At 43.8% G+C, this 20,648-nt stretch overlaps 1 long non-coding RNA gene across 1 annotated transcript in view; it reads right to left on the minus strand.

Moving 5' to 3' along the window:
* Positions 1-234: 234 nt before the first annotated feature.
* The window catches only part of LOC137218211 (uncharacterized), a 477,343-nt gene continuing 456,929 nt past the window's right edge, over positions 235-20,648 (minus strand). The window contains exon 3 of the long non-coding RNA XR_010940530.1: positions 235-292. This is a non-coding gene — a long non-coding RNA (uncharacterized lncRNA). The remainder of the gene's footprint in view (positions 293-20,648) is intronic.

A 20,648-nucleotide genomic window follows, 5' to 3' on the forward strand; every position in this document is an offset into this window, starting at 1 on the left:
TGTATGGTGTTTCCTGAAACATCTAAAAAACAAAGCAACAGAGCCTAGGGAACTTCCACTTATGGTCCTATAGCTTAGGGAAATTAAAATCAAAAAGACACAGCCACCCCAAAGTTTGGGACGCCTCTGTTTACAAGAACCTCGATTACAGTACAAGTTCAACATCGCAGAAAGTGAAAAATGGATAAAGAACTTGTGGTACTTACGTACAATGCAGTATCACTCAGCAATGAAATCTATGTCATCAGGCCCATAGCAGCATAATGAGTGGATTCAGGTATGATGATTCTACCTGAAATAAGTCACACAGAAAAAGAAACATCATAAGATATCACTAATACACGGAATGTAAACTTGGCTACACAGGAACTGAATTCCAAAACAGAACAGGGTCTCAAATTTAGAAAACCAACTTATGCTTGCTTAAGAGGAAAGGTGAGTTGGGGTGCTGCATAAAACCAGAGATTGAAATGAGCACAGATAAAGTTCCTTAAGCCAAATATGGAATAGACAAGAGCTACTCCTTGCTCAACGAAATGGACTCAACACAGCATATTAAACGCCTAAGAATGTACCTGACTAGTAAGTATCTTAAAACCTATGGATTGCTATGTCTCCAAAAGAGAATCAAGCATGTGTACAGGGCCATAAACGCAGCAGTGATAGGATTGGAGATGTTCGGTGAGCAAATGAAGACCCTTTGAAGTCATATTGCATGGTACCCATTACACGTGTCTCAACTCTCCAGGTTTAAGGTATTCTTCCTTCAGCTAAAACATGCATGTGGAACGCAGAGTATGATCAACCGTGTGAACGGGAGACGTGTTCAAATATGTCTCAGTTTTCCTCCCCTGGTACTCGGGTGCAACATTCCAGACGCTTTACTAACACTCTCCCCAGTTGGAGAGTCAGCACCTTTAACCTCCTGTTTGGCCCAGTTTGCAATTTCTGCGGAAGATGAACAGGAATAGGGAGAACCAATGAGAGACTAGCTGGAGGTGTTTGGACGGGCAAATTTAACTCTCATTTCCCACCATGAAGAGGAAATAACCAAAGGCACGGCGTGCCGTGCCGGAAGCAGATTAGGGCCTGAAGCCATACTGCGGTGTTGCGGCCAGCTCAAAATAAAGAGAGTTGAAAAAAGGAGCTCAGGGGCACTGTAATTCACAAACCTGCAGAGTTATAAATGACAGCTATCGTCCAAAAATATACTGAAGTAAGGCTGCCAAGAGGACTTGAAAGCGGGGCAGAATTGCAGGAAACCGATTTCAAGAGGTAGACTGGAATTGCATTGAAAGCATAGGAAAAGAGGTAGATCGTCCACAATGATACACTTGGCCAATAAGGGCGTATGCGTTTTTTCCTGAATATATTCAGGAAAGAACGCATACGCCCTTTTTGGCCAACCAAGCAAACTTGCAAAGGAAATCTGCACTACAATGAAGTCTCACTTCCCCCCGGTCAAAAGGGCCATCTGAAAAAAGTGTAAAATCCAGAAAGGCAGGACAGGCCATGGAGAACTGGGAGCCTTGTTATGCTGATGGGCGGGATGTAAATTGCCAACAGACACTCGGGAGAAGTGTATGGTGTTTCCTGAAACATCTAAAAAACAAAGCAACAGAGCCTAGGGCACTTCCACTTATGGTCCTATAGCTTAGGGAAATTAAAATCAAAAAGACACAGCCACCCCAAAGTTTGGGACGCCTCTGTTTACAAGAACCTCGTTTACCGTACAAGTTCAATATCACAGAAAGTGAAAAATGGATAAAGAACTTGTGGTACTTACGTACAATGCAGTATCACTCAGCAATGAAATCTATGTCATCAGGCCCGTAGCAGCATAATGAGTGGATTCAGGTACGATGATTCTAACTGAAATAAGTCACACAGAAAAAGAAACATCATAAGATATCACTAATACACGGAATGTAAACTTGGCTACACAGGAACTGAATTCCAAAACAGAACAGGGTCTCAAATTTAGAAAAGCAACTTATGCTTGCTTAAGGGGAAAGGTGAGTTGGGGTGCTGCATAAAACCAGACATTGAAATGAGCACAGATAAAGTTCCTTAAGCCAAATATGGAATAGACAAGAGCTACTCCTTGCTCAATGAAATGGACTCAACACCCCATATTAAACGCCTAAGAACGTACCTGACTAGTAAGTATCTTAAAACCTATGGATTGCTATGTCTCCAAAAGAGAATCAAGCATGTGTACAGGGGCATAAACGCAGCAGTGATAGGATTGGAGAGGTTCGGTGAGCAAATGAAGACCCTTTGAAGTCATATTGCATGGTACCCATTCCACGGGTTTCAACTACCCAGGTTTAAGGTATTCTTCCTTCAGCTAAAACATGCATGTGGAACCTAGAGTATGATCAACCATGTGATCGGGAGACGTGCTCAAATATGTCTCAGTTTTCCTCCCCTGGTACTCGGATGCAACATTCCAGACGCTTTACTAACACCCTCCCGACTTGGAGAGTCAGTCCCTTTAACCTCCTGTTTGGCCCAGTTTGCAATTTCTGCGGAAGATGAACAGGAATAGCGAGAACCAATGAGAGACTAGCTGGAGGTGTCTGGACGGGCAAATTTAACTCTCATTTCCCACCAGGAAGAGGAATTAACCACAGACTCAGCGTGCCGTGCCGGAACCAGATTAGGGCCTGAAGCCATACTGCGGTGTTGCGGCCAGCTCAAAAGAAAGCGAGTTGAAGAAAGGAGCTCAGGGGCACTGTAATTCACAAACCTGCAGAGTTATAAATGACAGCTATCGTCCAAAAATATACTGAAGTAAGGCTGCCAAGAGGACTTGAAAGCGGGGCAGAATTGCAGGAAACCGATTTCAAGAGGTAGACTGGAATTGCATTGAAAGCATAGGAAAAGAGGTAGATCGTCCACAATGATACACTTGGCCAATAAGGGCGTATGCGTTTTTTCCTGAATATATTCAGGAAAGAACGCATACGCCCTTTTTGGCCAACCAAGAAAACTTGCAAAGGAAATCTGCACTACAATGAAGTCTCACTTCCCCCAGGTCAAAAGGGCCATCTGAAAAAAGTGTAAAATCCAGAAAGGCAGGACAGGCCATGGAGAACTGGGAGCCTTGTTATGCTGATGGGCGGGATGTAAATTGCCAACAGACACTCGGGAGAAGTGTATGGTGTTTCCTGAAACATCTAAAAAACAAAGCAACAGAGCCTAGGGCACTTCCACTTATGGTCCTATAGCTTAGGGAAATTAAAATCAAAAAGACACAGCCACCCCAAAGTTTGGGACGCCTCTGTTTACAAGAACCTCGTTTACCGTACAAGTTCAATATCACAGAAAGTGAAAAATGGATAAAGAACTTGTGGTACTTACGTACAATGCAGTATCACTCAGCAATGAAATCTATGTCATCAGGCCCGTAGCAGCATAATGAGTGGATTCAGGTACGATGATTCTAACTGAAATAAGTCACACAGAAAAAGAAACATCATAAGATATCACTAATACACGGAATGTAAACTTGGCTACACAGGAACTGAATTCCAAAACAGAACAGGGTCTCAAATTTAGAAAACCAACTTATGCTTGCTTAAGGGGAAAGGTGAGTTGGGGTGCTGCATAAAACCAGACATTGAAATGAGCACAGATAAAGTTCCTTAAGCCAAATATGGAATAGACAAGAGCTACTCCTTGCTCAACGAAATGGACTCAACACCCCATATTAAACGCCTAAGAATGTACCTGACTAGTAAGTATCTTAAAACCTATGGATTGCTATGTCTCCAAAAGAGAATCAAGCGTGTGTACAGGGGCATAAACGCAGCAGTGATAGGATTGGAGAGGTTCGGTGAGCAAATGAAGACCCTTTGAAGCCATATTGCATGGTACCCATTCCATGGGTTTCAACTAAACAGGTTTAAGGTATTCTTCCTTCAGCTAAAACATGCATGTGGAACCTAGAGTATGATCAACCATGTGATCGGGAGACGTGTTCAAATATGTCTCAGTTTTCGTACCCTGGTACTCGGGTGCAACATTCCAGACGCTTTACTAACACTCTCCCGACTTGGAGAGTCAGTCCCTTTAACCTCCTGTTTGGCCCAGTTTGCAATTTCTGCGGAAGATGAACAGGAATAGCGAGAACCTATGACAGACTAGCTGGAGGTGTCTGGACGGGCAAATTTAACTCTCATTTCCCACCAGGAAGAGGAATTAACCAAAGGCTCAGCGTGCAGTGCCGGAACCAGATTAGGGCCTGAAGCCATACTGCGGTGTTGCGGCCAGCTCAAAAGAAAGCGAGTTGAAGAAAGGAGCTCAGGGGCACTGTAATTCACAAACATGCAGAGTTATAAATGACAGCTATCGTCCAAAAATATACTGAAGTAAGGCTGCCAAGAGGACTTGAAAGTGGGGCAGAATTGCAGGAAACCGATTTCAGGAGGTAGACTGGAATTGCATTGAAAGCATAGGAAAAGAGGCAGAACGTCCACAATGATGCACTTGGCCAAAAAGGGCGTATGCGTTTTTTCCTGAATATATTCAGGAAAAAACGCATACGCCCTTTTTGGCCAACCAAGCAAGCTTGCAAAGGAAATCTGCACTACAATGAAGTCTCACTTCCACCTGGTCAAAAGGGCCATCTGAAAAAAGTGTAAAATCCAGAAAGGCAGGACAGGCCATGGAGAACTGGGAGCCTTGTTATGCTGATGGGCGGGATGTAAATTGCCAACAGACACTCGGGAGAAGTGTATGGTGTTTCCTGAAACATCTAAAAAACAAAGCAACAGAGCCTAGGGCACTTCCACTTATGGTCCTATAGCTTAGGGAAATTAAAATCAAAAAGACACAGCCACCCCAAAGTTTGGGACGCCTCTGTTTACAAGAACCTCGTTTACCGTACAAGTTCAATATCACAGAAAGTGAAAAATGGATAAAGAACTTGTGGTACTTACGTACAATGCAGTATCACTCAGCAATGAAATCTATGTCATCAGGCCCGTAGCAGCATAATGAGTGGATTCAGGTACGATGATTCTAACTGAAATAAGTCACACAGAAAAAGAAACATCATAAGATATCACTAATACACGGAATGTAAACTTGGCTACACAGGAACTGAATTCCAAAACAGAACAGGGTCTCAAATTTAGAAAACCAACTTATGCTTGCTTAAGGGGAAAGGTGAGTTGGGGTGCTGCATAAAACCAGACATTGAAATGAGCACAGATAAAGTTCCTTAAGCCAAATATGGAATAGACAAGAGCTACTCCTTGCTCAACGAAATGGACTCAACACCCCATATTAAATGCCTAAGAATGTACCTGACTAGTAAGTATCTTAAAACCTATGGATTGCTATGTCTCCAAAAGAGAATCAAGCGTGTGTACAGGGGCATAAACGCAGCAGTGATAGGATTGGAGAGGTTCGGTGAGCAAATGAAGACCCTTTGAAGCCATATTGCATGGTACCCATTCCATGGGTTTCAACTAAACAGGTTTAAGGTATTCTTCCTTCAGCTAAAACATGCATGTGGAACCTAGAGTATGATCAACCATGTGATCGGGAGACGTGTTCAAATATGTCTCAGTTTTCGTACCCTGGTACTCGGGTGCAACATTCCAGACGCTTTACTAACACTCTCCCGACTTGGAGAGTCAGTCCCTTTAACCTCCTGTTTGGCCCAGTTTGCAATTTCTGCGGAAGATGAACAGGAATAGCGAGAACCTATGACAGACTAGCTGGAGGTGTCTGGACGGGCAAATTTAACTCTCATTTCCCACCAGGAAGAGGAATTAACCAAAGGCTCAGCGTGCAGTGCCGGAACCAGATTAGGGCCTGAAGCCATACTGCGGTGTTGCGGCCAGCTCAAAAGAAAGCGAGTTGAAGAAAGGAGCTCAGGGGCACTGTAATTCACAAACATGCAGAGTTATAAATGACAGCTATCGTCCAAAAATATACTGAAGTAAGGCTGCCAAGAGGACTTGAAAGTGGGGCAGAATTGCAGGAAACCGATTTCAGGAGGTAGACTGGAATTGCATTGAAAGCATAGGAAAAGAGGCAGAACGTCCACAATGATGCACTTGGCCAAAAAGGGCGTATGCGTTTTTTCCTGAATATATTCAGGAAAAAACGCATACGCCCTTTTTGGCCAACCAAGCAAGCTTGCAAAGGAAATCTGCACTACAATGAAGTCTCACTTCCCCCAGGTCAAAAGGGCCATCTGAAAAAAGTGTAAAATCCAGAAAGGCAGGACAGGCCATGGAGAACTGGGAGCCTTGTTATGCTGATGGGCGGGATGTAAATTGCCAACAGACACTCGGGAGAAGTGTATGGTGTTTCCTGAAACATCTAAAAAACAAAGCAACAGAGCCTAGGGCACTTCCACTTATGGTCCTATAGCTTAGGGAAATTAAAATCAAAAAGACACAGCCACCCCAAAGTTTGGGACGCCTCTGTTTACAAGAACCTCGTTTACCGTACAAGTTCAATATCACAGAAAGTGAAAAATGGATAAAGAACTTGTGGTACTTACGTACAATGCAGTATCACTCAGCAATGAAATCTATGTCATCAGGCCCGTAGCAGCATAATGAGTGGATTCAGGTACGATGATTCTAACTGAAATAAGTCACACAGAAAAAGAAACATCATAAGATATCACTAATACACGGAATGTAAACTTGGCTACACAGGAACTGAATTCCAAAACAGAACAGGGTCTCAAATTTAGAAAACCAACTTATGCTTGCTTAAGGGGAAAGGTGAGTTGGGGTGCTGCATAAAACCAGACATTGAAATGAGCACAGATAAAGTTCCTTAAGCCAAATATGGAATAGACAAGAGCTACTCCTTGCTCAACGAAATGGACTCAACACCCCATATTAAACGCCTAAGAATGTACCTGACTAGTAAGTATCTTAAAACCTATGGATTGCTATGTCTCCAAAAGAGAATCAAGCGTGTGTACAGGGGCATAAACGCAGCAGTGATAGGATTGGAGAGGTTCGGTGAGCAAATGAAGACCCTTTGAAGCCATATTGCATGGTACCCATTCCATGGGTTTCAACTAAACAGGTTTAAGGTATTCTTCCTTCAGCTAAAACATGCATGTGGAACCTAGAGTATGATCAACCATGTGATCGGGAGACGTGTTCAAATATGTCTCAGTTTTCGTACCCTGGTACTCGGGTGCAACATTCCAGACGCTTTACTAACACTCTCCCGACTTGGAGAGTCAGTCCCTTTAACCTCCTGTTTGGCCCAGTTTGAAATTTCTGCGGAAGATGAACAGGAATAGCGAGAACCTATGACAGACTAGCTGGAGGTGTCTGGACGGGCAAATTTAACTCTCATTTCCCACCAGGAAGAGGAATTAACCAAAGGCTCAGCGTGCAGTGCCGGAACCAGATTAGGGCCTGAAGCCATACTGCGGTGTTGCGGCCAGCTCAAAAGAAAGCGAGTTGAAGAAAGGAGCTCAGGGGCACTGTAATTCACAAACATGCAGAGTTATAAATGACAGCTATCGTCCAAAAATATACTGAAGTAAGGCTGCCAAGAGGACTTGAAAGTGGGGCAGAATTGCAGGAAACCGATTTCAGGAGGTAGACTGGAATTGCATTGAAAGCATAGGAAAAGAGGCAGAACGTCCACAATGATGCACTTGGCCAAAAAGGGCGTATGCGTTTTTTCCTGAATATATTCAGGAAAAAACGCATACGCCCTTTTTGGCCAACCAAGCAAGCTTGCAAAGGAAATCTGCACTACAATGAAGTCTCAATTCCCCCAGGTCAAAAGGGCCATCTGATAAAAGTGTAAAATCCAGAAAGGCAGGACAGGCCATGGAGAACTGGGAGCCTTGTTATGCTGATGGGCGGGATGTAAATTGCCAACAGACACTCGGGAGAAGTGTATGGTGTTTCCTGAAACATCTAAAAAACAAAGCAACAGAGCCTAGGGCACTTCCACTTATGGTCCTATAGCTTAGGGAAATTAAAATCAAAAAGACACAGCCACCCCAAAGTTTGGGACGCCTCTGTTTACAAGAACCTCGTTTACCGTACAAGTTCAATATCACAGAAAGTGAAAAATGGATAAAGAACTTGTGGTACTTACGTACAATGCAGTATCACTCAGCAATGAAATCTATGTCATCAGGCCCGTAGCAGCATAATGAGTGGATTCAGGTACGATGATTCTAACTGAAATAAGTCACACAGAAAAAGAAACATCATAAGATATCAGTAATACACGGAATGTAAACTTGGCTACACAGGAACTGAATTACAGAACAGAACAGGGTCTCAAATTTAGAAAACCAACTTATGCTTGCTTAAGGGTAAAGGTGAGTTGGGGTGCTGCATAAAACCAGAGATTGAAATGAGCACAGATAAATTTCCTTAAGCCAAATATGGAATAGACAAGAGCTACTCCTTGCTCAACAAAATGGACTCAACACCGCATATTAAATGACAAGAATGTACATGACTAGTAAGTATCTTAAAACCTATGGATTGCTATGTCTCCGAAAGAGAATCAAGCATGTGTACAGGGGCATAAACGCAGCAGTGATAGGATTGGAGAGGTTCGGTGAGCAAATGAAGACCCTTTGAAGTCATATTGCATGGTACCCTTTCCATGGGTTTCAACTACCCAGGTTTAAGGTATTCTTCCTTCAGCTAAAACATGCATGTGGAACCTAGAGTATGATCAACCATGTGATCGGGAGACGTGTTCAAATATGTCTCAGTTTTCATACCCTGGTACTCGGGTGCAACATTCCAGACGCTTTACTAACACTCTCCCGACTTGGAGAGTCAGTCCCTTTAACCTCCTGTTTGGCCCAGTTTGCAATTTCTGCGGAAGATGAAGAGGAATAGCGAGAACCAATGAGAGACTAGCTGGAGGTGTCTGGACGGGCAAATTTAACTCTCATTTCCCACCAGGGAGAGGAATTAACCAAAGGCTCAGTGTGCCGTGCCGGAACTAGATTAGGGCCTGAAGCCATCCTGCGGTGTTGCGGCCAGGTGACAAGAAAGCGAGTTGAAGAAAGGAGCTCAGGGGCACTGTAATTCACAAACCTGCAGACTTATAAATGACAGCTATCGTCCAAAAATATACTGAAGTAAGGCTGCCAAGAGGACTTGAAAGCGGGGCAGAATTGCAGGAAACCGATTTCAGGAGGTAGACTGGAATTGCATTGAAAGCATAGGAAAAGAGGCAGAACGTCCACAATGATGCACTTGGCCAAAAAGGGCGTATGCGTTTTTTCCTGAATATATTCAGGAAAAAACGCATACGCCCTTTTTGGCCAACCAAGCAAACTTGCAAAGGAAATCTGCACTACAATGAAGTCTCACTTCCCCCGGTCAAAAGGGCCATCTGAAGAAAGTGTAAAATCCAGAAAGGCAGGACAGGCCATGGAGAACTGGGAGCCTTGTTATGCTGATGGGCGGGATGTAAATTGCCAACAGACACTCGGGAGAAGTGTATGGTGTTTCCTGAAACATCTAAAAAGCAAAGCAACAGAGCCTAGGGCACTTCCACTTATGGTCCTATAGCTTAGGGAAATTAAAATCAAAAAGACACAGCCACCCCAAAGTTTGGGACGCCTCTGTTTACAAGAACCTCGTTTACCGTACAAGTTCAATATCACAGAAAGTGAAAAATGGATAAAGAACTTGTGGTACTTACGTACAATGCAGTATCACTCAGCAATGAAATCTATGTCATCAGGCCCGTACCAGCATAATGAGTGGATTCAGGTACGATGATTCTAACTGAAATAAGTCACACAGAAAAAGAAACATCATAAGATATCACTAATACACGGAATGTAAACTTGGCTACACAGGAACTGAATTCCAAAACAGAACAGGGTCTCAAATTTAGAAAAGCAACTTATGCTTGCTTAAGAGGAAAGGTGAGTTGGGGTGCTGCATAAAACCAGACATTGAAATGAGCACAGATAAAGTTCCTTAAGCCAAATATGGAATAGACAAGAGCTACTACTTGCTCAACGAAATGGACTCAACACCCCATATTAAACGCCTAAGAATGTACCTGACTAGTAAGTATCTTAAAACCTATGGATTGCTATGTCTCCAAAAGAGAATCAAGCGTGTGTACAGGGGCATAAACACAGCAGTGATAGGATTGGAGAGGTTCGGCGAGCAAATGAAGACGCTTTGAAGTCATATTGCATGGTACCCATTACACGGGTCTCAACTCTCCAGGTTTAAGGTACTCTTCCTTCAGCTAAAACATGCATGTGGAACCCACAGTATGATCAACCGTGTGAACGGGAGACGTGTTCAAATATGTCTCAGTTTTCCTCCCCTGGTACTCGGGTGCAACATTCCAGACGCTTTACTAACACTCTCCCCACTTGAAGAGTCAGCGCCTTTAACATCCTGTTTGGCCCAGTTTGCAATTTCTGCGGAAGATGAACAGGAATAGGGAGAACCAATGAGAGACTAGCTGGAGGTGTCTGGACGGGCAAATTTAACTCTCATTTCCCACCAGGAAGAGGACATAACCAAAGGCTCAGCGTGCCGTGCCGGAACCAGATTAGGGCCTGAAGCCATCCTGCGGTGTTGCGGCCAGCTCAAAAGAAAGCGAGTTGAAGAAAGGAGCTCAGGGGCACTGTAATTCACAAACCTGCAGAGTTATAAATGACAGCTATCGTCCAAAAATATACTGAAGTAAGGCTGCCAAGAGGACTTGAAATCGGGGCAGAATTGCAGGAATCCGATTTCAGGAGGTAGACTGGAATTGCATTGAAAGCATAGGAAAAGAGGCAGAACGTCCACAATGATGCACTTGGCCAAAAAGGGCGTATGCGTTTTTTCCTGAATATATTCAGGAAAAAACGCATACGCCCTTTTTGGCCAACCAAGCAAGCTTGCAAAGGAAATCTGCACTACAATGAAGTCTCACTTCCCCCCGGTCAAAAGGGCCATCTGAAGAAAGTGTAAAATCCAGAAAGGCAGGACAGGCCATGGAGAACTGGGAGCCTTGTTATGCTGATGGGCGGGATGTAAATTGCCAACAGACACTCGGGAGAAGTGTATGGTGTTTCCTGAAACATCTAAAAAGCAAAGCAACAGAGCCTAGGGCACTTCCACTTATGGTCCTATAGCTTAGGGAAATTAAAATCAAAAAGACACAGCCACCCCAAAGTTTGGGACGCCTCTGTTTACAAGAACCTCGTTTACAGTACAAGTTCAACATCGCAGAAAGTGAAAAATGGATAAAGAAGTTGTGGTATTTACTTACAAAGCAATATCACTCAGCAATGAAATCTATGTCATCAGGCCCTTAGCAGCACAATGAGTGGATTCAGGTATGATGATTCTAACTGAAATAAGTCACACAGAAAAAGAAACATCATAAGATATCAGTAATACACGGAATGTAAACTTGGCTACACAGGAACTGAATTACAGAACAGAACAGGGTCTCAAATTTAGAAAACCAACTTATGCTTGCTTAAGGGGAAAGGTGAGTTGGGGTGCTGCATAAAACCAGAGATTGAAATGAGCACAGATAAAGTTCCTTAAGCCAAATATGGAATAGACAAGAGCTACTCCTTGCTCAACGAAATGGACTCAACACCGCATATTAAATGCCTAAGAATGTACGTGACTAGTAAGTATCTTAAAACCTATGGATTGCTATGTCTCCGAAAGAGAATCAAGCATGTGTACAGGGGCATAAACGCAGCAGTGATAGGATTGGAGAGGTTCGGTGAGCAAATGAAGACCCTTTGAAGTCATATTGCATGGTACCCATTCCATGGGTTTCAACTACCCAGGTTTAAGGTATTCTTCCTTCAGCTAAAACATGCATGTGGAACCTAGAGTATGATCAACCATGTGATCGGGAGACGTGTTCAAATATGTCTCAGTTTTCGTACCCTGGTACTCGGGTGCAACATTCCAGACGCTTTACTAACACTCTCCCGACTTGGAGAGTCAGCGCCTTTAACCTCCTGTTTGGCCCAGTTTGCAATTTCTGCGGAAGATGAACAGGAATAGGGAGAACCAATGAGAGACTAGCTGGAGGTGTCTGGACGGGCAAATTTAACTCTCATTTCCCACCAGGAAGAGGAATTAACCAAAGGCTCAGCGTGCCGTTGCAGAACCAGATTAGGGCCTGAAGCCATCCTGCAGTGTTGCAGCCAGTTCACAAGAAAGTGAGTTGAAGAAAGGAGCTCAGGGGCACTGTAATTCACAAACCTGCAGAGTTATAAATGACAGCTATCGTCCAAAAATATACTGAAGTAAGGCTGCCAAGAGGACTTGAAAGCGGGGCAGAATTGCAGGAAACAGATTTCAGGAGGTAGACTGGAATAGCATTGAAAGCATAGGAAAAGAGGCAGAACGTCCACAATGATGCACTTGGCCAAAAAGGGCGTATGCGTTTTTTCCTGAATATATTCAGGAAAAAACGCATACGCCCTTTTTGGCCAACCAAGCAAGCTTGCAAAGGAAATCTGCACTACAATGAAGTCTCACTTCCCCCCGGTCAAAAGGGCCATCTGAAGAAAGTGTAAAATCCAGAAAGGCAGGACAGGCCATGGAGAACTGGGAGCCTTGTTATGCTGATGGGCGGGATGTAAATTGCCAACAGACACTCGGGAGAAGTGTATGGTGTTTCCTGAAACATCTAAAAAGCAAAGCAACAGAGCCTAGGGCACTTCCACTTATGGTCCTATAGCTTAGGGAAATTAAAATCAAAAAGACACAGCCACCCCAAAGTTTGGGACGCCTCTGTTTACAAGAACCTCGTTTACAGTACAAGTTCAACATCGCAGAAAGTGAAAAATGGATAAAGAATTTGTGGTATTTACTTACAAAGCAATATCACTCAGCAATGAAATCTATGTCATCAGGCCCTTAGCAGCACAATGAGTGGATTCAGGTATGATGATTCTAACTGAAATAAGTCACACAGAAAAAGAAACATCATAAGATATCAGTAATACACGGAATGTAAACTTGGCTACACAGGAACTGAATTACAGAACAGAACAGGGTCTCAAATTTAGAAAACCAACTTATGCTTGCTTAAGGGGAAAGGTGAGTTGGGGTGCTGCATAAAACCAGAGATTGAAATGAGCACAGATAAAGTTCCTTAAGCCAAATATGGAATAGACAAGAGCTACTCCTTGCTCAACGAAATGGACTCAACACCGCATATTAAATGCCTAAGAATGTACGTGACTAGTAAGTATCTTAAAACCTATGGATTGCTATGTCTCCGAAAGAGAATCAAGCATGTGTACAGGGGCATAAACGCAGCAGTGATAGGATTGGAGAGGTTCGGTGAGCAAATGAAGACCCTTTGAAGTCATATTGCATGGTACCCATTCCATGGGTTTCAACTACCCAGGTTTAAGGTATTCTTCCTTCAGCTAAAACATGCATGTGGAACCTAGAGTATGATCAACCATGTGATCGGGAGACGTGTTCAAATATGTCTCAGTTTTCGTACCCTGGTACTCGGGTGCAACATTCCAGACGCTTTACTAACACTCTCCCTACTTGGAGAGTCAGTCCCTTTAACCTCCTGTTTGGCCCAGTTTGCAATTTCTGCGGAAGATGAACAGGAATAGCGAGAACCAATGAGAGACTAGCTGGAGGTGTCTGGACGGGCAAATTTAACTCTCATTTCCCACCAGGAAGAGGAATTAACCAAAGGCTCAGCGTGCCGTTGCAGAACCAGATTAGGGCCTGAAGCCATCCTGCAGTGTTGCAGCCAGTTCACAAGAAAGTGAGTTGAAGAAAGGAGCTCAGGGGCACTGTAATTCACAAACCTGCAGAGTTATAAATGACAGCTATCGTCCAAAAATATACTGAAGTAAGGCTGCCAAGAGGACTTGAAAGCGGGGCAGAATTGCAGGAAACAGATTTCAGGAGGTAGACTGGAATAGCATTGAAAGCATAGGAAAAGAGGCAGAACGTCCACAATGATGCACTTGGCCAAAAAGGGCGTATGCGTTTTTTCCTGAATATATTCAGGAAAAAACGCATACGCCCTTTTTGGCCAACCAAGCAAGCTTGCAAAGGAAATCTGCACTACAATGAAGTCTCACTTCCCCCCGGTCAAAAGGGCCATCTGAAAAAAGTGTAAAATCCAGAAAGGCAGGACAGGCCATGGAGAACTGGGAGCCTTGTTATGCTGATGGGCGGGATGTAAATTGCCAACAGACACTCGGGAGAAGTGTATGGTGTTTCCTGAAACATCTAAAAAACAAAGCAACAGAGCCTAGGGCACTTCCACTTATGGTCCTATAGCTTAGGGAAATTAAAATCAAAAAGACACAGCCACCCCAAAGTTTGGGACGCCTCTGTTTACAAGAACCTCACTTACAGTACAAGTTCAACATCGCAGAAAGTGAAAAATGGATAAAGAAGTTGTGGTATTTACGTACAATGCAGTATCACTCAGCAATGAAATCTATGTCATCAGGCCCTTAGCAGCATAATGACTGGATTCAGGTATGATGATTCTAACTGAAATAAGTCACACAGAAAAAGAAACATCATAAGATATCAGTAATACATGGAATGTAAACTTAGCTACACAGGAACTGAATTACAGAACAGAACAGGGTCTCAAATTTAGAAAACCAACTTATGCTTGCTTAAGAGGAAAGGTGAGTTGGGGTGCTGCATAAAACCAGAGATTGAAATGAGCACAGATAAAGTTCCTTAAGCCAAATATGGAATAGACAAGAGCTACTCCTTGCTCAACGAAATGGACTCAACACCCCATATTAAACGCCTAAGAACGTACCTGACTAGTAAGTATCTTAAAACCTATGGATTGCTATGTCTCCAAAAGAGAATCAAGCGTGTGTACAGGGGCATAAACGCAGCCGTGATAGGATTGGAGAAGTTCGGTGAGCAAATGAAGACCCTTTGAAGTCATATTGCATGGTACCCATTCCACGGGTTTCAACTACCCAGGTTTAAGGTATTCTTCCTTCAGCTAAAACATGCATGTGGAACCTAGAGTATGATCAACAATGTGATCGGGAGACGTGTTCAAATATGTCTCAGTTTTCGTACCCTGGTACTCGGGTGCAACATTCCAGACGCTTTACTAACACCCTCCCGACTTGGAGAGTCAGTCCCTTTAACCTCCTGTTTGGCCCAGTTTGCAATTTCTGCGGAAGATGAACAGGAATAGCGAGAACCAATGAGAGACTAGCTGGAGGTGTCTGGACGGGCAAATTTAACTCTCATTTCCCACCAGGAAGAGGAATTAACCAAAGACTCAGCGTGCCGTGGCGGAACCAGATTAGGGCCTGAAGCCATCCTGCGGTGTTGCGGCCAGCTCAAAAGAAAGCGAGTTGAAGAAAGGAGCTCAGGGGCACTGTAATTCACAAATCTGCAGACTTATAAATGACAGCTATCGTCCAAAAATATACTGAAGTAAGGCTGCCAAGAGGACTTGAAAGCGGGGCAGAATTGCAGGAATCCGATTTCAGGAGGTAGAGTGGAATTGCATTGAAAGCATAGGAAAAGAGGCAGAACGTCCACCATGATGCACTTGGCCAAAAAGGGCGTATGCGTTTTTTCCTGAATATATTCAGGAAAAAACGCATACGCACTTTTTGGCCAACCAAGCAAGCTTGCAAAGGAAATCTGCACTACAATGAAGTCTCACTTCCCCCCGGTCAAAAGGGCCATCTGAAAAAAGTGTAAAATCCAGAAAGGCAGGACAGGCCATGGAGAACTGGGAGCCTTGTTATGCTGATGGGCGGGATGTAAATTGCCAACAGACACTCGGGAGAAGTGTATGGTGTTTCCTGAAACATCTAAAAAACAAAGCAACAGAGCCTAGGGCACTTCCACTTATGGTCCTATAGCTTAGGGAAATTAAAATCAAAAAGACACAGCCACCCCAAAGTTTGGGACGCCTCTGTTTACAAGAACCTCGTTTACCGTACAAGTTCAATATCACAGAAAGTGAAAAATGGATAAAGAACTTGTGGTACTTACGTACAATACAGTATCACTCAGCAATGAAATCTATGTCATCAGGCCCGTAGCAGCATAATGAGTGGATTCAGGTACGATGATTCTAACTGAAATAAGTCACACAGAAAAAGAAACATCATAAGATATCAGTAATACACGGAATGTAAACTTGGCTACACAGGAACTGAATTCCAAAACAGAACAGGGTCTCAAATTTAGAAAACCAACTTATGCTTGCTTAAGGGGAAAGGTGAGTTGGGGTGCTGCATAAAACCAGAGATTGAAATGAGCACAGATAAAGTTCCTTAAGCCAAATATGGAATAGACAAGAGCTACTCCTTGCTCAATGAAATGGACTCAACACAGCATATTAAACGCCTAAGAATGTACCTGACTAGTAAGTATCTTAAAACCTAAGGATTGCTATGTCTCCAAAAGAGAATCAAGCATGTGTACAGGGCCATAAACGCAGCAGTGATAGGATTGGAGATGTTCGGTGAGCAAATGAAGACCCTTTGAAGTCATATTGCATGGTACCCATTACACGGGTCTCAACTCTCCAGGTTTAAGGTATTCTTCCTTCAGCTAAAACATGCATGTGGAACCCAGAGTATGATCAACCATGTGAACGGGAGACGTGCTCAAATATGTCTCAGTTTTCGTACCCTGGTACTCGGGTGCAACATTCCAGACGCTTTACTAACACTCTCCCGACTTGGAGAGTCAGTCCCTTTAACCTCCTGTTTGGCCCAGTTTGCAATTTCTGCGGAGGATGAACAGGAATAGCGAGAACCAATGAGAGACTAGCTGGAGGTGTCTGGACGGGCAAATTTAACTCTCATTTCCCACCAGGAAGAGGAATTAACCAAAGGCTCAGCGTGCAGTGCCGGAACCAGATTAGGGCCTGAAGCCATCCTGCGGTGTTGCGGCCAGCTCAAAAGAAAGCGAGTTGAAGAAAGGAGCTCAGGGGCACTGTAATTCACAAACCTGCAGAGTTATAAATGACAGCTATCGTCCAAAAATATACTGAAGTAAGGCTGCCAAGAGGACTTGAAAGCGGGGCAGAATTGCAGGAAACCGATTTCAGGAGGTAGACTGGAATTGCATTGAAAGCATAGGAAAAGAGGCAGAACGTCCACAATGATGCACTTGGCCAAAAAGGGCGTATGCGTTGTTTCCTGAATATATTCAGGAAAAAACGCATACGCCCTTTTTGGCCAACCAAGCAAACTTGCAAAGGAAATCTGCACTACAATGAAGTCTCACTTCCCCCCGGTCAAAAGGGCCATCTGAAAAAAGTGTAAAATCCAGAAAGGCAGGACAGGCCATGGAGAACTGGGAGCCTTGTTATGCTGATGGGCGGGATGTAAATTGCCAACAGACACTCGGGAGAACTGTATGGTGTTTCCTGAAACATCTAAAAAACAAAGCAACAGAGCCTAGGGCACTTCCACTTATGGTCCTATAGCTTAGGGAAATTAAAATCAAAAAGACACAGCCACCCCAAAGTTTGGGACGCCTCTGTTTACAAGAACCTCGTTTACCGTACAAGTTCAGTATCACAGAAAGTGAAAAATGGATAAAGAACTTGTGGTACTTACGTACAATGCAGTATCACTCAGCAATGAAATCTATGTCATCAGGCCCGTAGCAGCATAATGAGTGGATTCAGGTACGATGATTCTAACTGAAATAAGTCACACAGAAAAAGAAACATCATAAGATATCACTAATACACGGAATGTAAACTTGGCTACACAGGAACTGAATTCCAAAACAGAACAGGTCTCAAATTTAGAAAACCAACTTATGCTTGCTTAAGGGGAAAGGTGAGTTGGGGTGCTGCATAAAACCAGAGATTGAAATGAGCACAGATAAAGTTCCTTAAGCCAAATATGGAATAGACAAGAGCTACTCCTTGCTCAACGAAATGGACTCAACACCCCATATTAAACGCCTAAGAATGTACCTGACTAGTAAGTATCTTAAAACCTATGGATTGCTATGTCTCCAAAAGAGAATCAAGCGTGTGTACAGGGGCATAAACGCAGCAGTGATAGGATTGGAGAGGTTCGGTGAGCAAATGAAGACCCTTTGAAGTCATATTGCATGGTACCCATTACACGGGTTTCAACTACCCAGGTTTAAGGTATTCTTCCTTCAGCTAAAACATGCATGTGGAACCCAGAGTATGATCAACCGTGTGAACGGGAGACGTGTTCAAATATGTCTCAGTTTTCCTCCCCTGGTACTCGGGTGCAACATTCCAGACGCTTTACTAACACTCTCCCCACTTGGAGAGTCAGCGCCTTTAACCTCCTGTTTGGCCCAGTTTGCAATTTCTGCGGAAGATGAACAGGAATAGGGAGAACCAATGAGAGACTAGCTGGAGGTGTCTGGACGGGCAAATTTAACTCTCATTTCCCACCAGGAAGAGGAAATAACCAAAGGCTCAGCGTGCCGTGCCGGAACCAGATTAGGGCCTGAAGCCATCCTGCGGTGTTGCGGCCAGGTCACAAGAAAGCGAGTTGAAGAAAGGAGCTCAGGGGCACTGTAATTCACAAACCTGCAGAGTTATAAATGACAGCTATCGTCCAAAAATATACTGAAGTAAGGCTGCCAAGAGGACTTGAAAGCGGGGCAGAATTGCAGGAAACCGATTTCAGGAGGTAAACTGGAATTGCATTGAAAGCATAGGAAAAGAGGCAGAACGTGCACAATGATGCACTTGGCCAAAAAGGGCGTATGCGTTTTTTCCTGAATGTATTCAGGAAAAAACGCATACGCCCTTTTTGGCCAACCAAGCAAGCTTGCAAAGGAAATCTGCACTACAATGAAGTCTCACTTCCCCCCGGTCAAAAGGGCCATCTGAAAAATGTGTAAAATCCAGAAAGGCAGGACAGGCCATGGAGAACTGGGAGCCTTGTTATGCTGATGGGCGGGATGTAAATTGCCAACAGACACTCGGGAGAAGTGTATGGTGTTTCCTGAAACATCTAAAAAGCAAAGCAACAGAGCCTAGGGCACTTCCACTTATGGTCCTATAGCTTAGGGAAATTAAAATCAAAAAGACACAGCCACCCCAAAGTTTGGGACACCTCTGTTTACAAGAACCTCGTTTACCGTACAAGTTCAATATCACAGAAAGTGAAAAATGGATAAAGAACTTGTGGTACTTACGTACAATGCAGTATCACTCAGCAATGAAATCTATGTCATCAGGCCCGTAGCAGCATAATGAGTGGATTCAGGTACGATGATTCTAACTGAAATAAGTCACACAGAAAAAGAAACATCATAAGATATCACTAATACACGGAATGTAAACTTGGCTACACAGGAACTGAATTCCAAAACAGAACAGGGTCTCAAATTTAGAAAACCAACTTATGCTTGCTTAAGAGGAAAGGTGAGTTGGGGTGCTGCATAAAACCAGAGATTGAAATGAGCACAGATAAAGTTCCTTAAGCCAAATATGAAATAGACAAGAGCTACTCCTAGCTCAACGAAATGGACTCAACACCCCATATTAAACGCCTAAGAATGTACCTGACTAGTAGGTATCGTAAAACCTACAGATTGCTATGTCTCCGAAAGAGAATCAAGCGTGTGTACAGGGGCATAAACGCAGCAGTGATAGGATTGGAGAGGTTTGGTGAGCAAATGAAGACCCTTTGAAGTCATATTGCATGGTACCCATTCCACGGGTCTCAACTCTCCAGGTTTAAGGTATTCTTCCTTCAACTAAAACATGCATGTAGAGCCCAGAGTATGATCAACCGTGTGAAGGGGAGACGTGTTCAAATATGTCTCAGTTTTCCTCCCCTGGTACTCGGGTGCAACATTCCAGACGCTTTACTAACACTCTCCCCACTTGGAGAGTCAGTCCCTTTAACCTCCTGTTTGGCCCAGTTTGCAATTTCTGCGGAAGATGAACAGGAATAGGGAGAACCAATGAGAGACTAGCTGGAGGTGTCTGGACGGGCAAATTTAACTCTCATTTCCCACCAGGAAGAGGAAATAACCAAAGGCTCAGCGTGCCATGCTGGAACCAGATTAGGGCCTGAAGGAATCCTGCGGTGTTGCGGCCAGCTCAAAAGAAAGCGAGTTGTAGAAAGGAGCTCAGGGGCACTGTAATTCACAAACCTGCAGAGTTATAAATGACAGCTATCGTCCAAAAATATACTGAAGTAAGGCTGCCAAGAGGACTTGAAAGCGGGGCAGAATTGCAGGAAACCGATTTCAGGAGGTAGACTGGAATTGCATTGAAAGCATAGGAAAAGAGGCAGAACGTCCACAATGATGCACTTGGCCAAAAAGGGCGTATGCGTTGTTTCCTGAATATATTCAGGAAAAAACGCATACGCCCTTTTTGGCCAACCAAGCAAACTTGCAAAGGAAATCTGCACTACAATGAAGTCTCACTTCCCCCCGGTCAAAAGGGCCATCTGAAAAAAGTGTAAAATCCAGAAAGGCAGGACAGGCCATGGAGAACTGGGAGCCTTGTTATGCTGATGGGCGGGATGTAAATTGCCAACAGACACTGGGGAGAAGTGTATGCTGTTTCCTGAAACATCTAAAACACAAAGCAACAGAGCCTAGGGCACTTCCACTTATGGTCCTATAGCTTAGGGAAATTAAAATCAAAAAGACACAGCCACCCCA

Source organism: Pseudorca crassidens, unplaced genomic scaffold (genome assembly GCF_039906515.1).
Source record: "Pseudorca crassidens isolate mPseCra1 unplaced genomic scaffold, mPseCra1.hap1 Scaffold_46, whole genome shotgun sequence".
Taxonomy (NCBI): Eukaryota; Metazoa; Chordata; class Mammalia; order Artiodactyla; family Delphinidae; genus Pseudorca; species Pseudorca crassidens.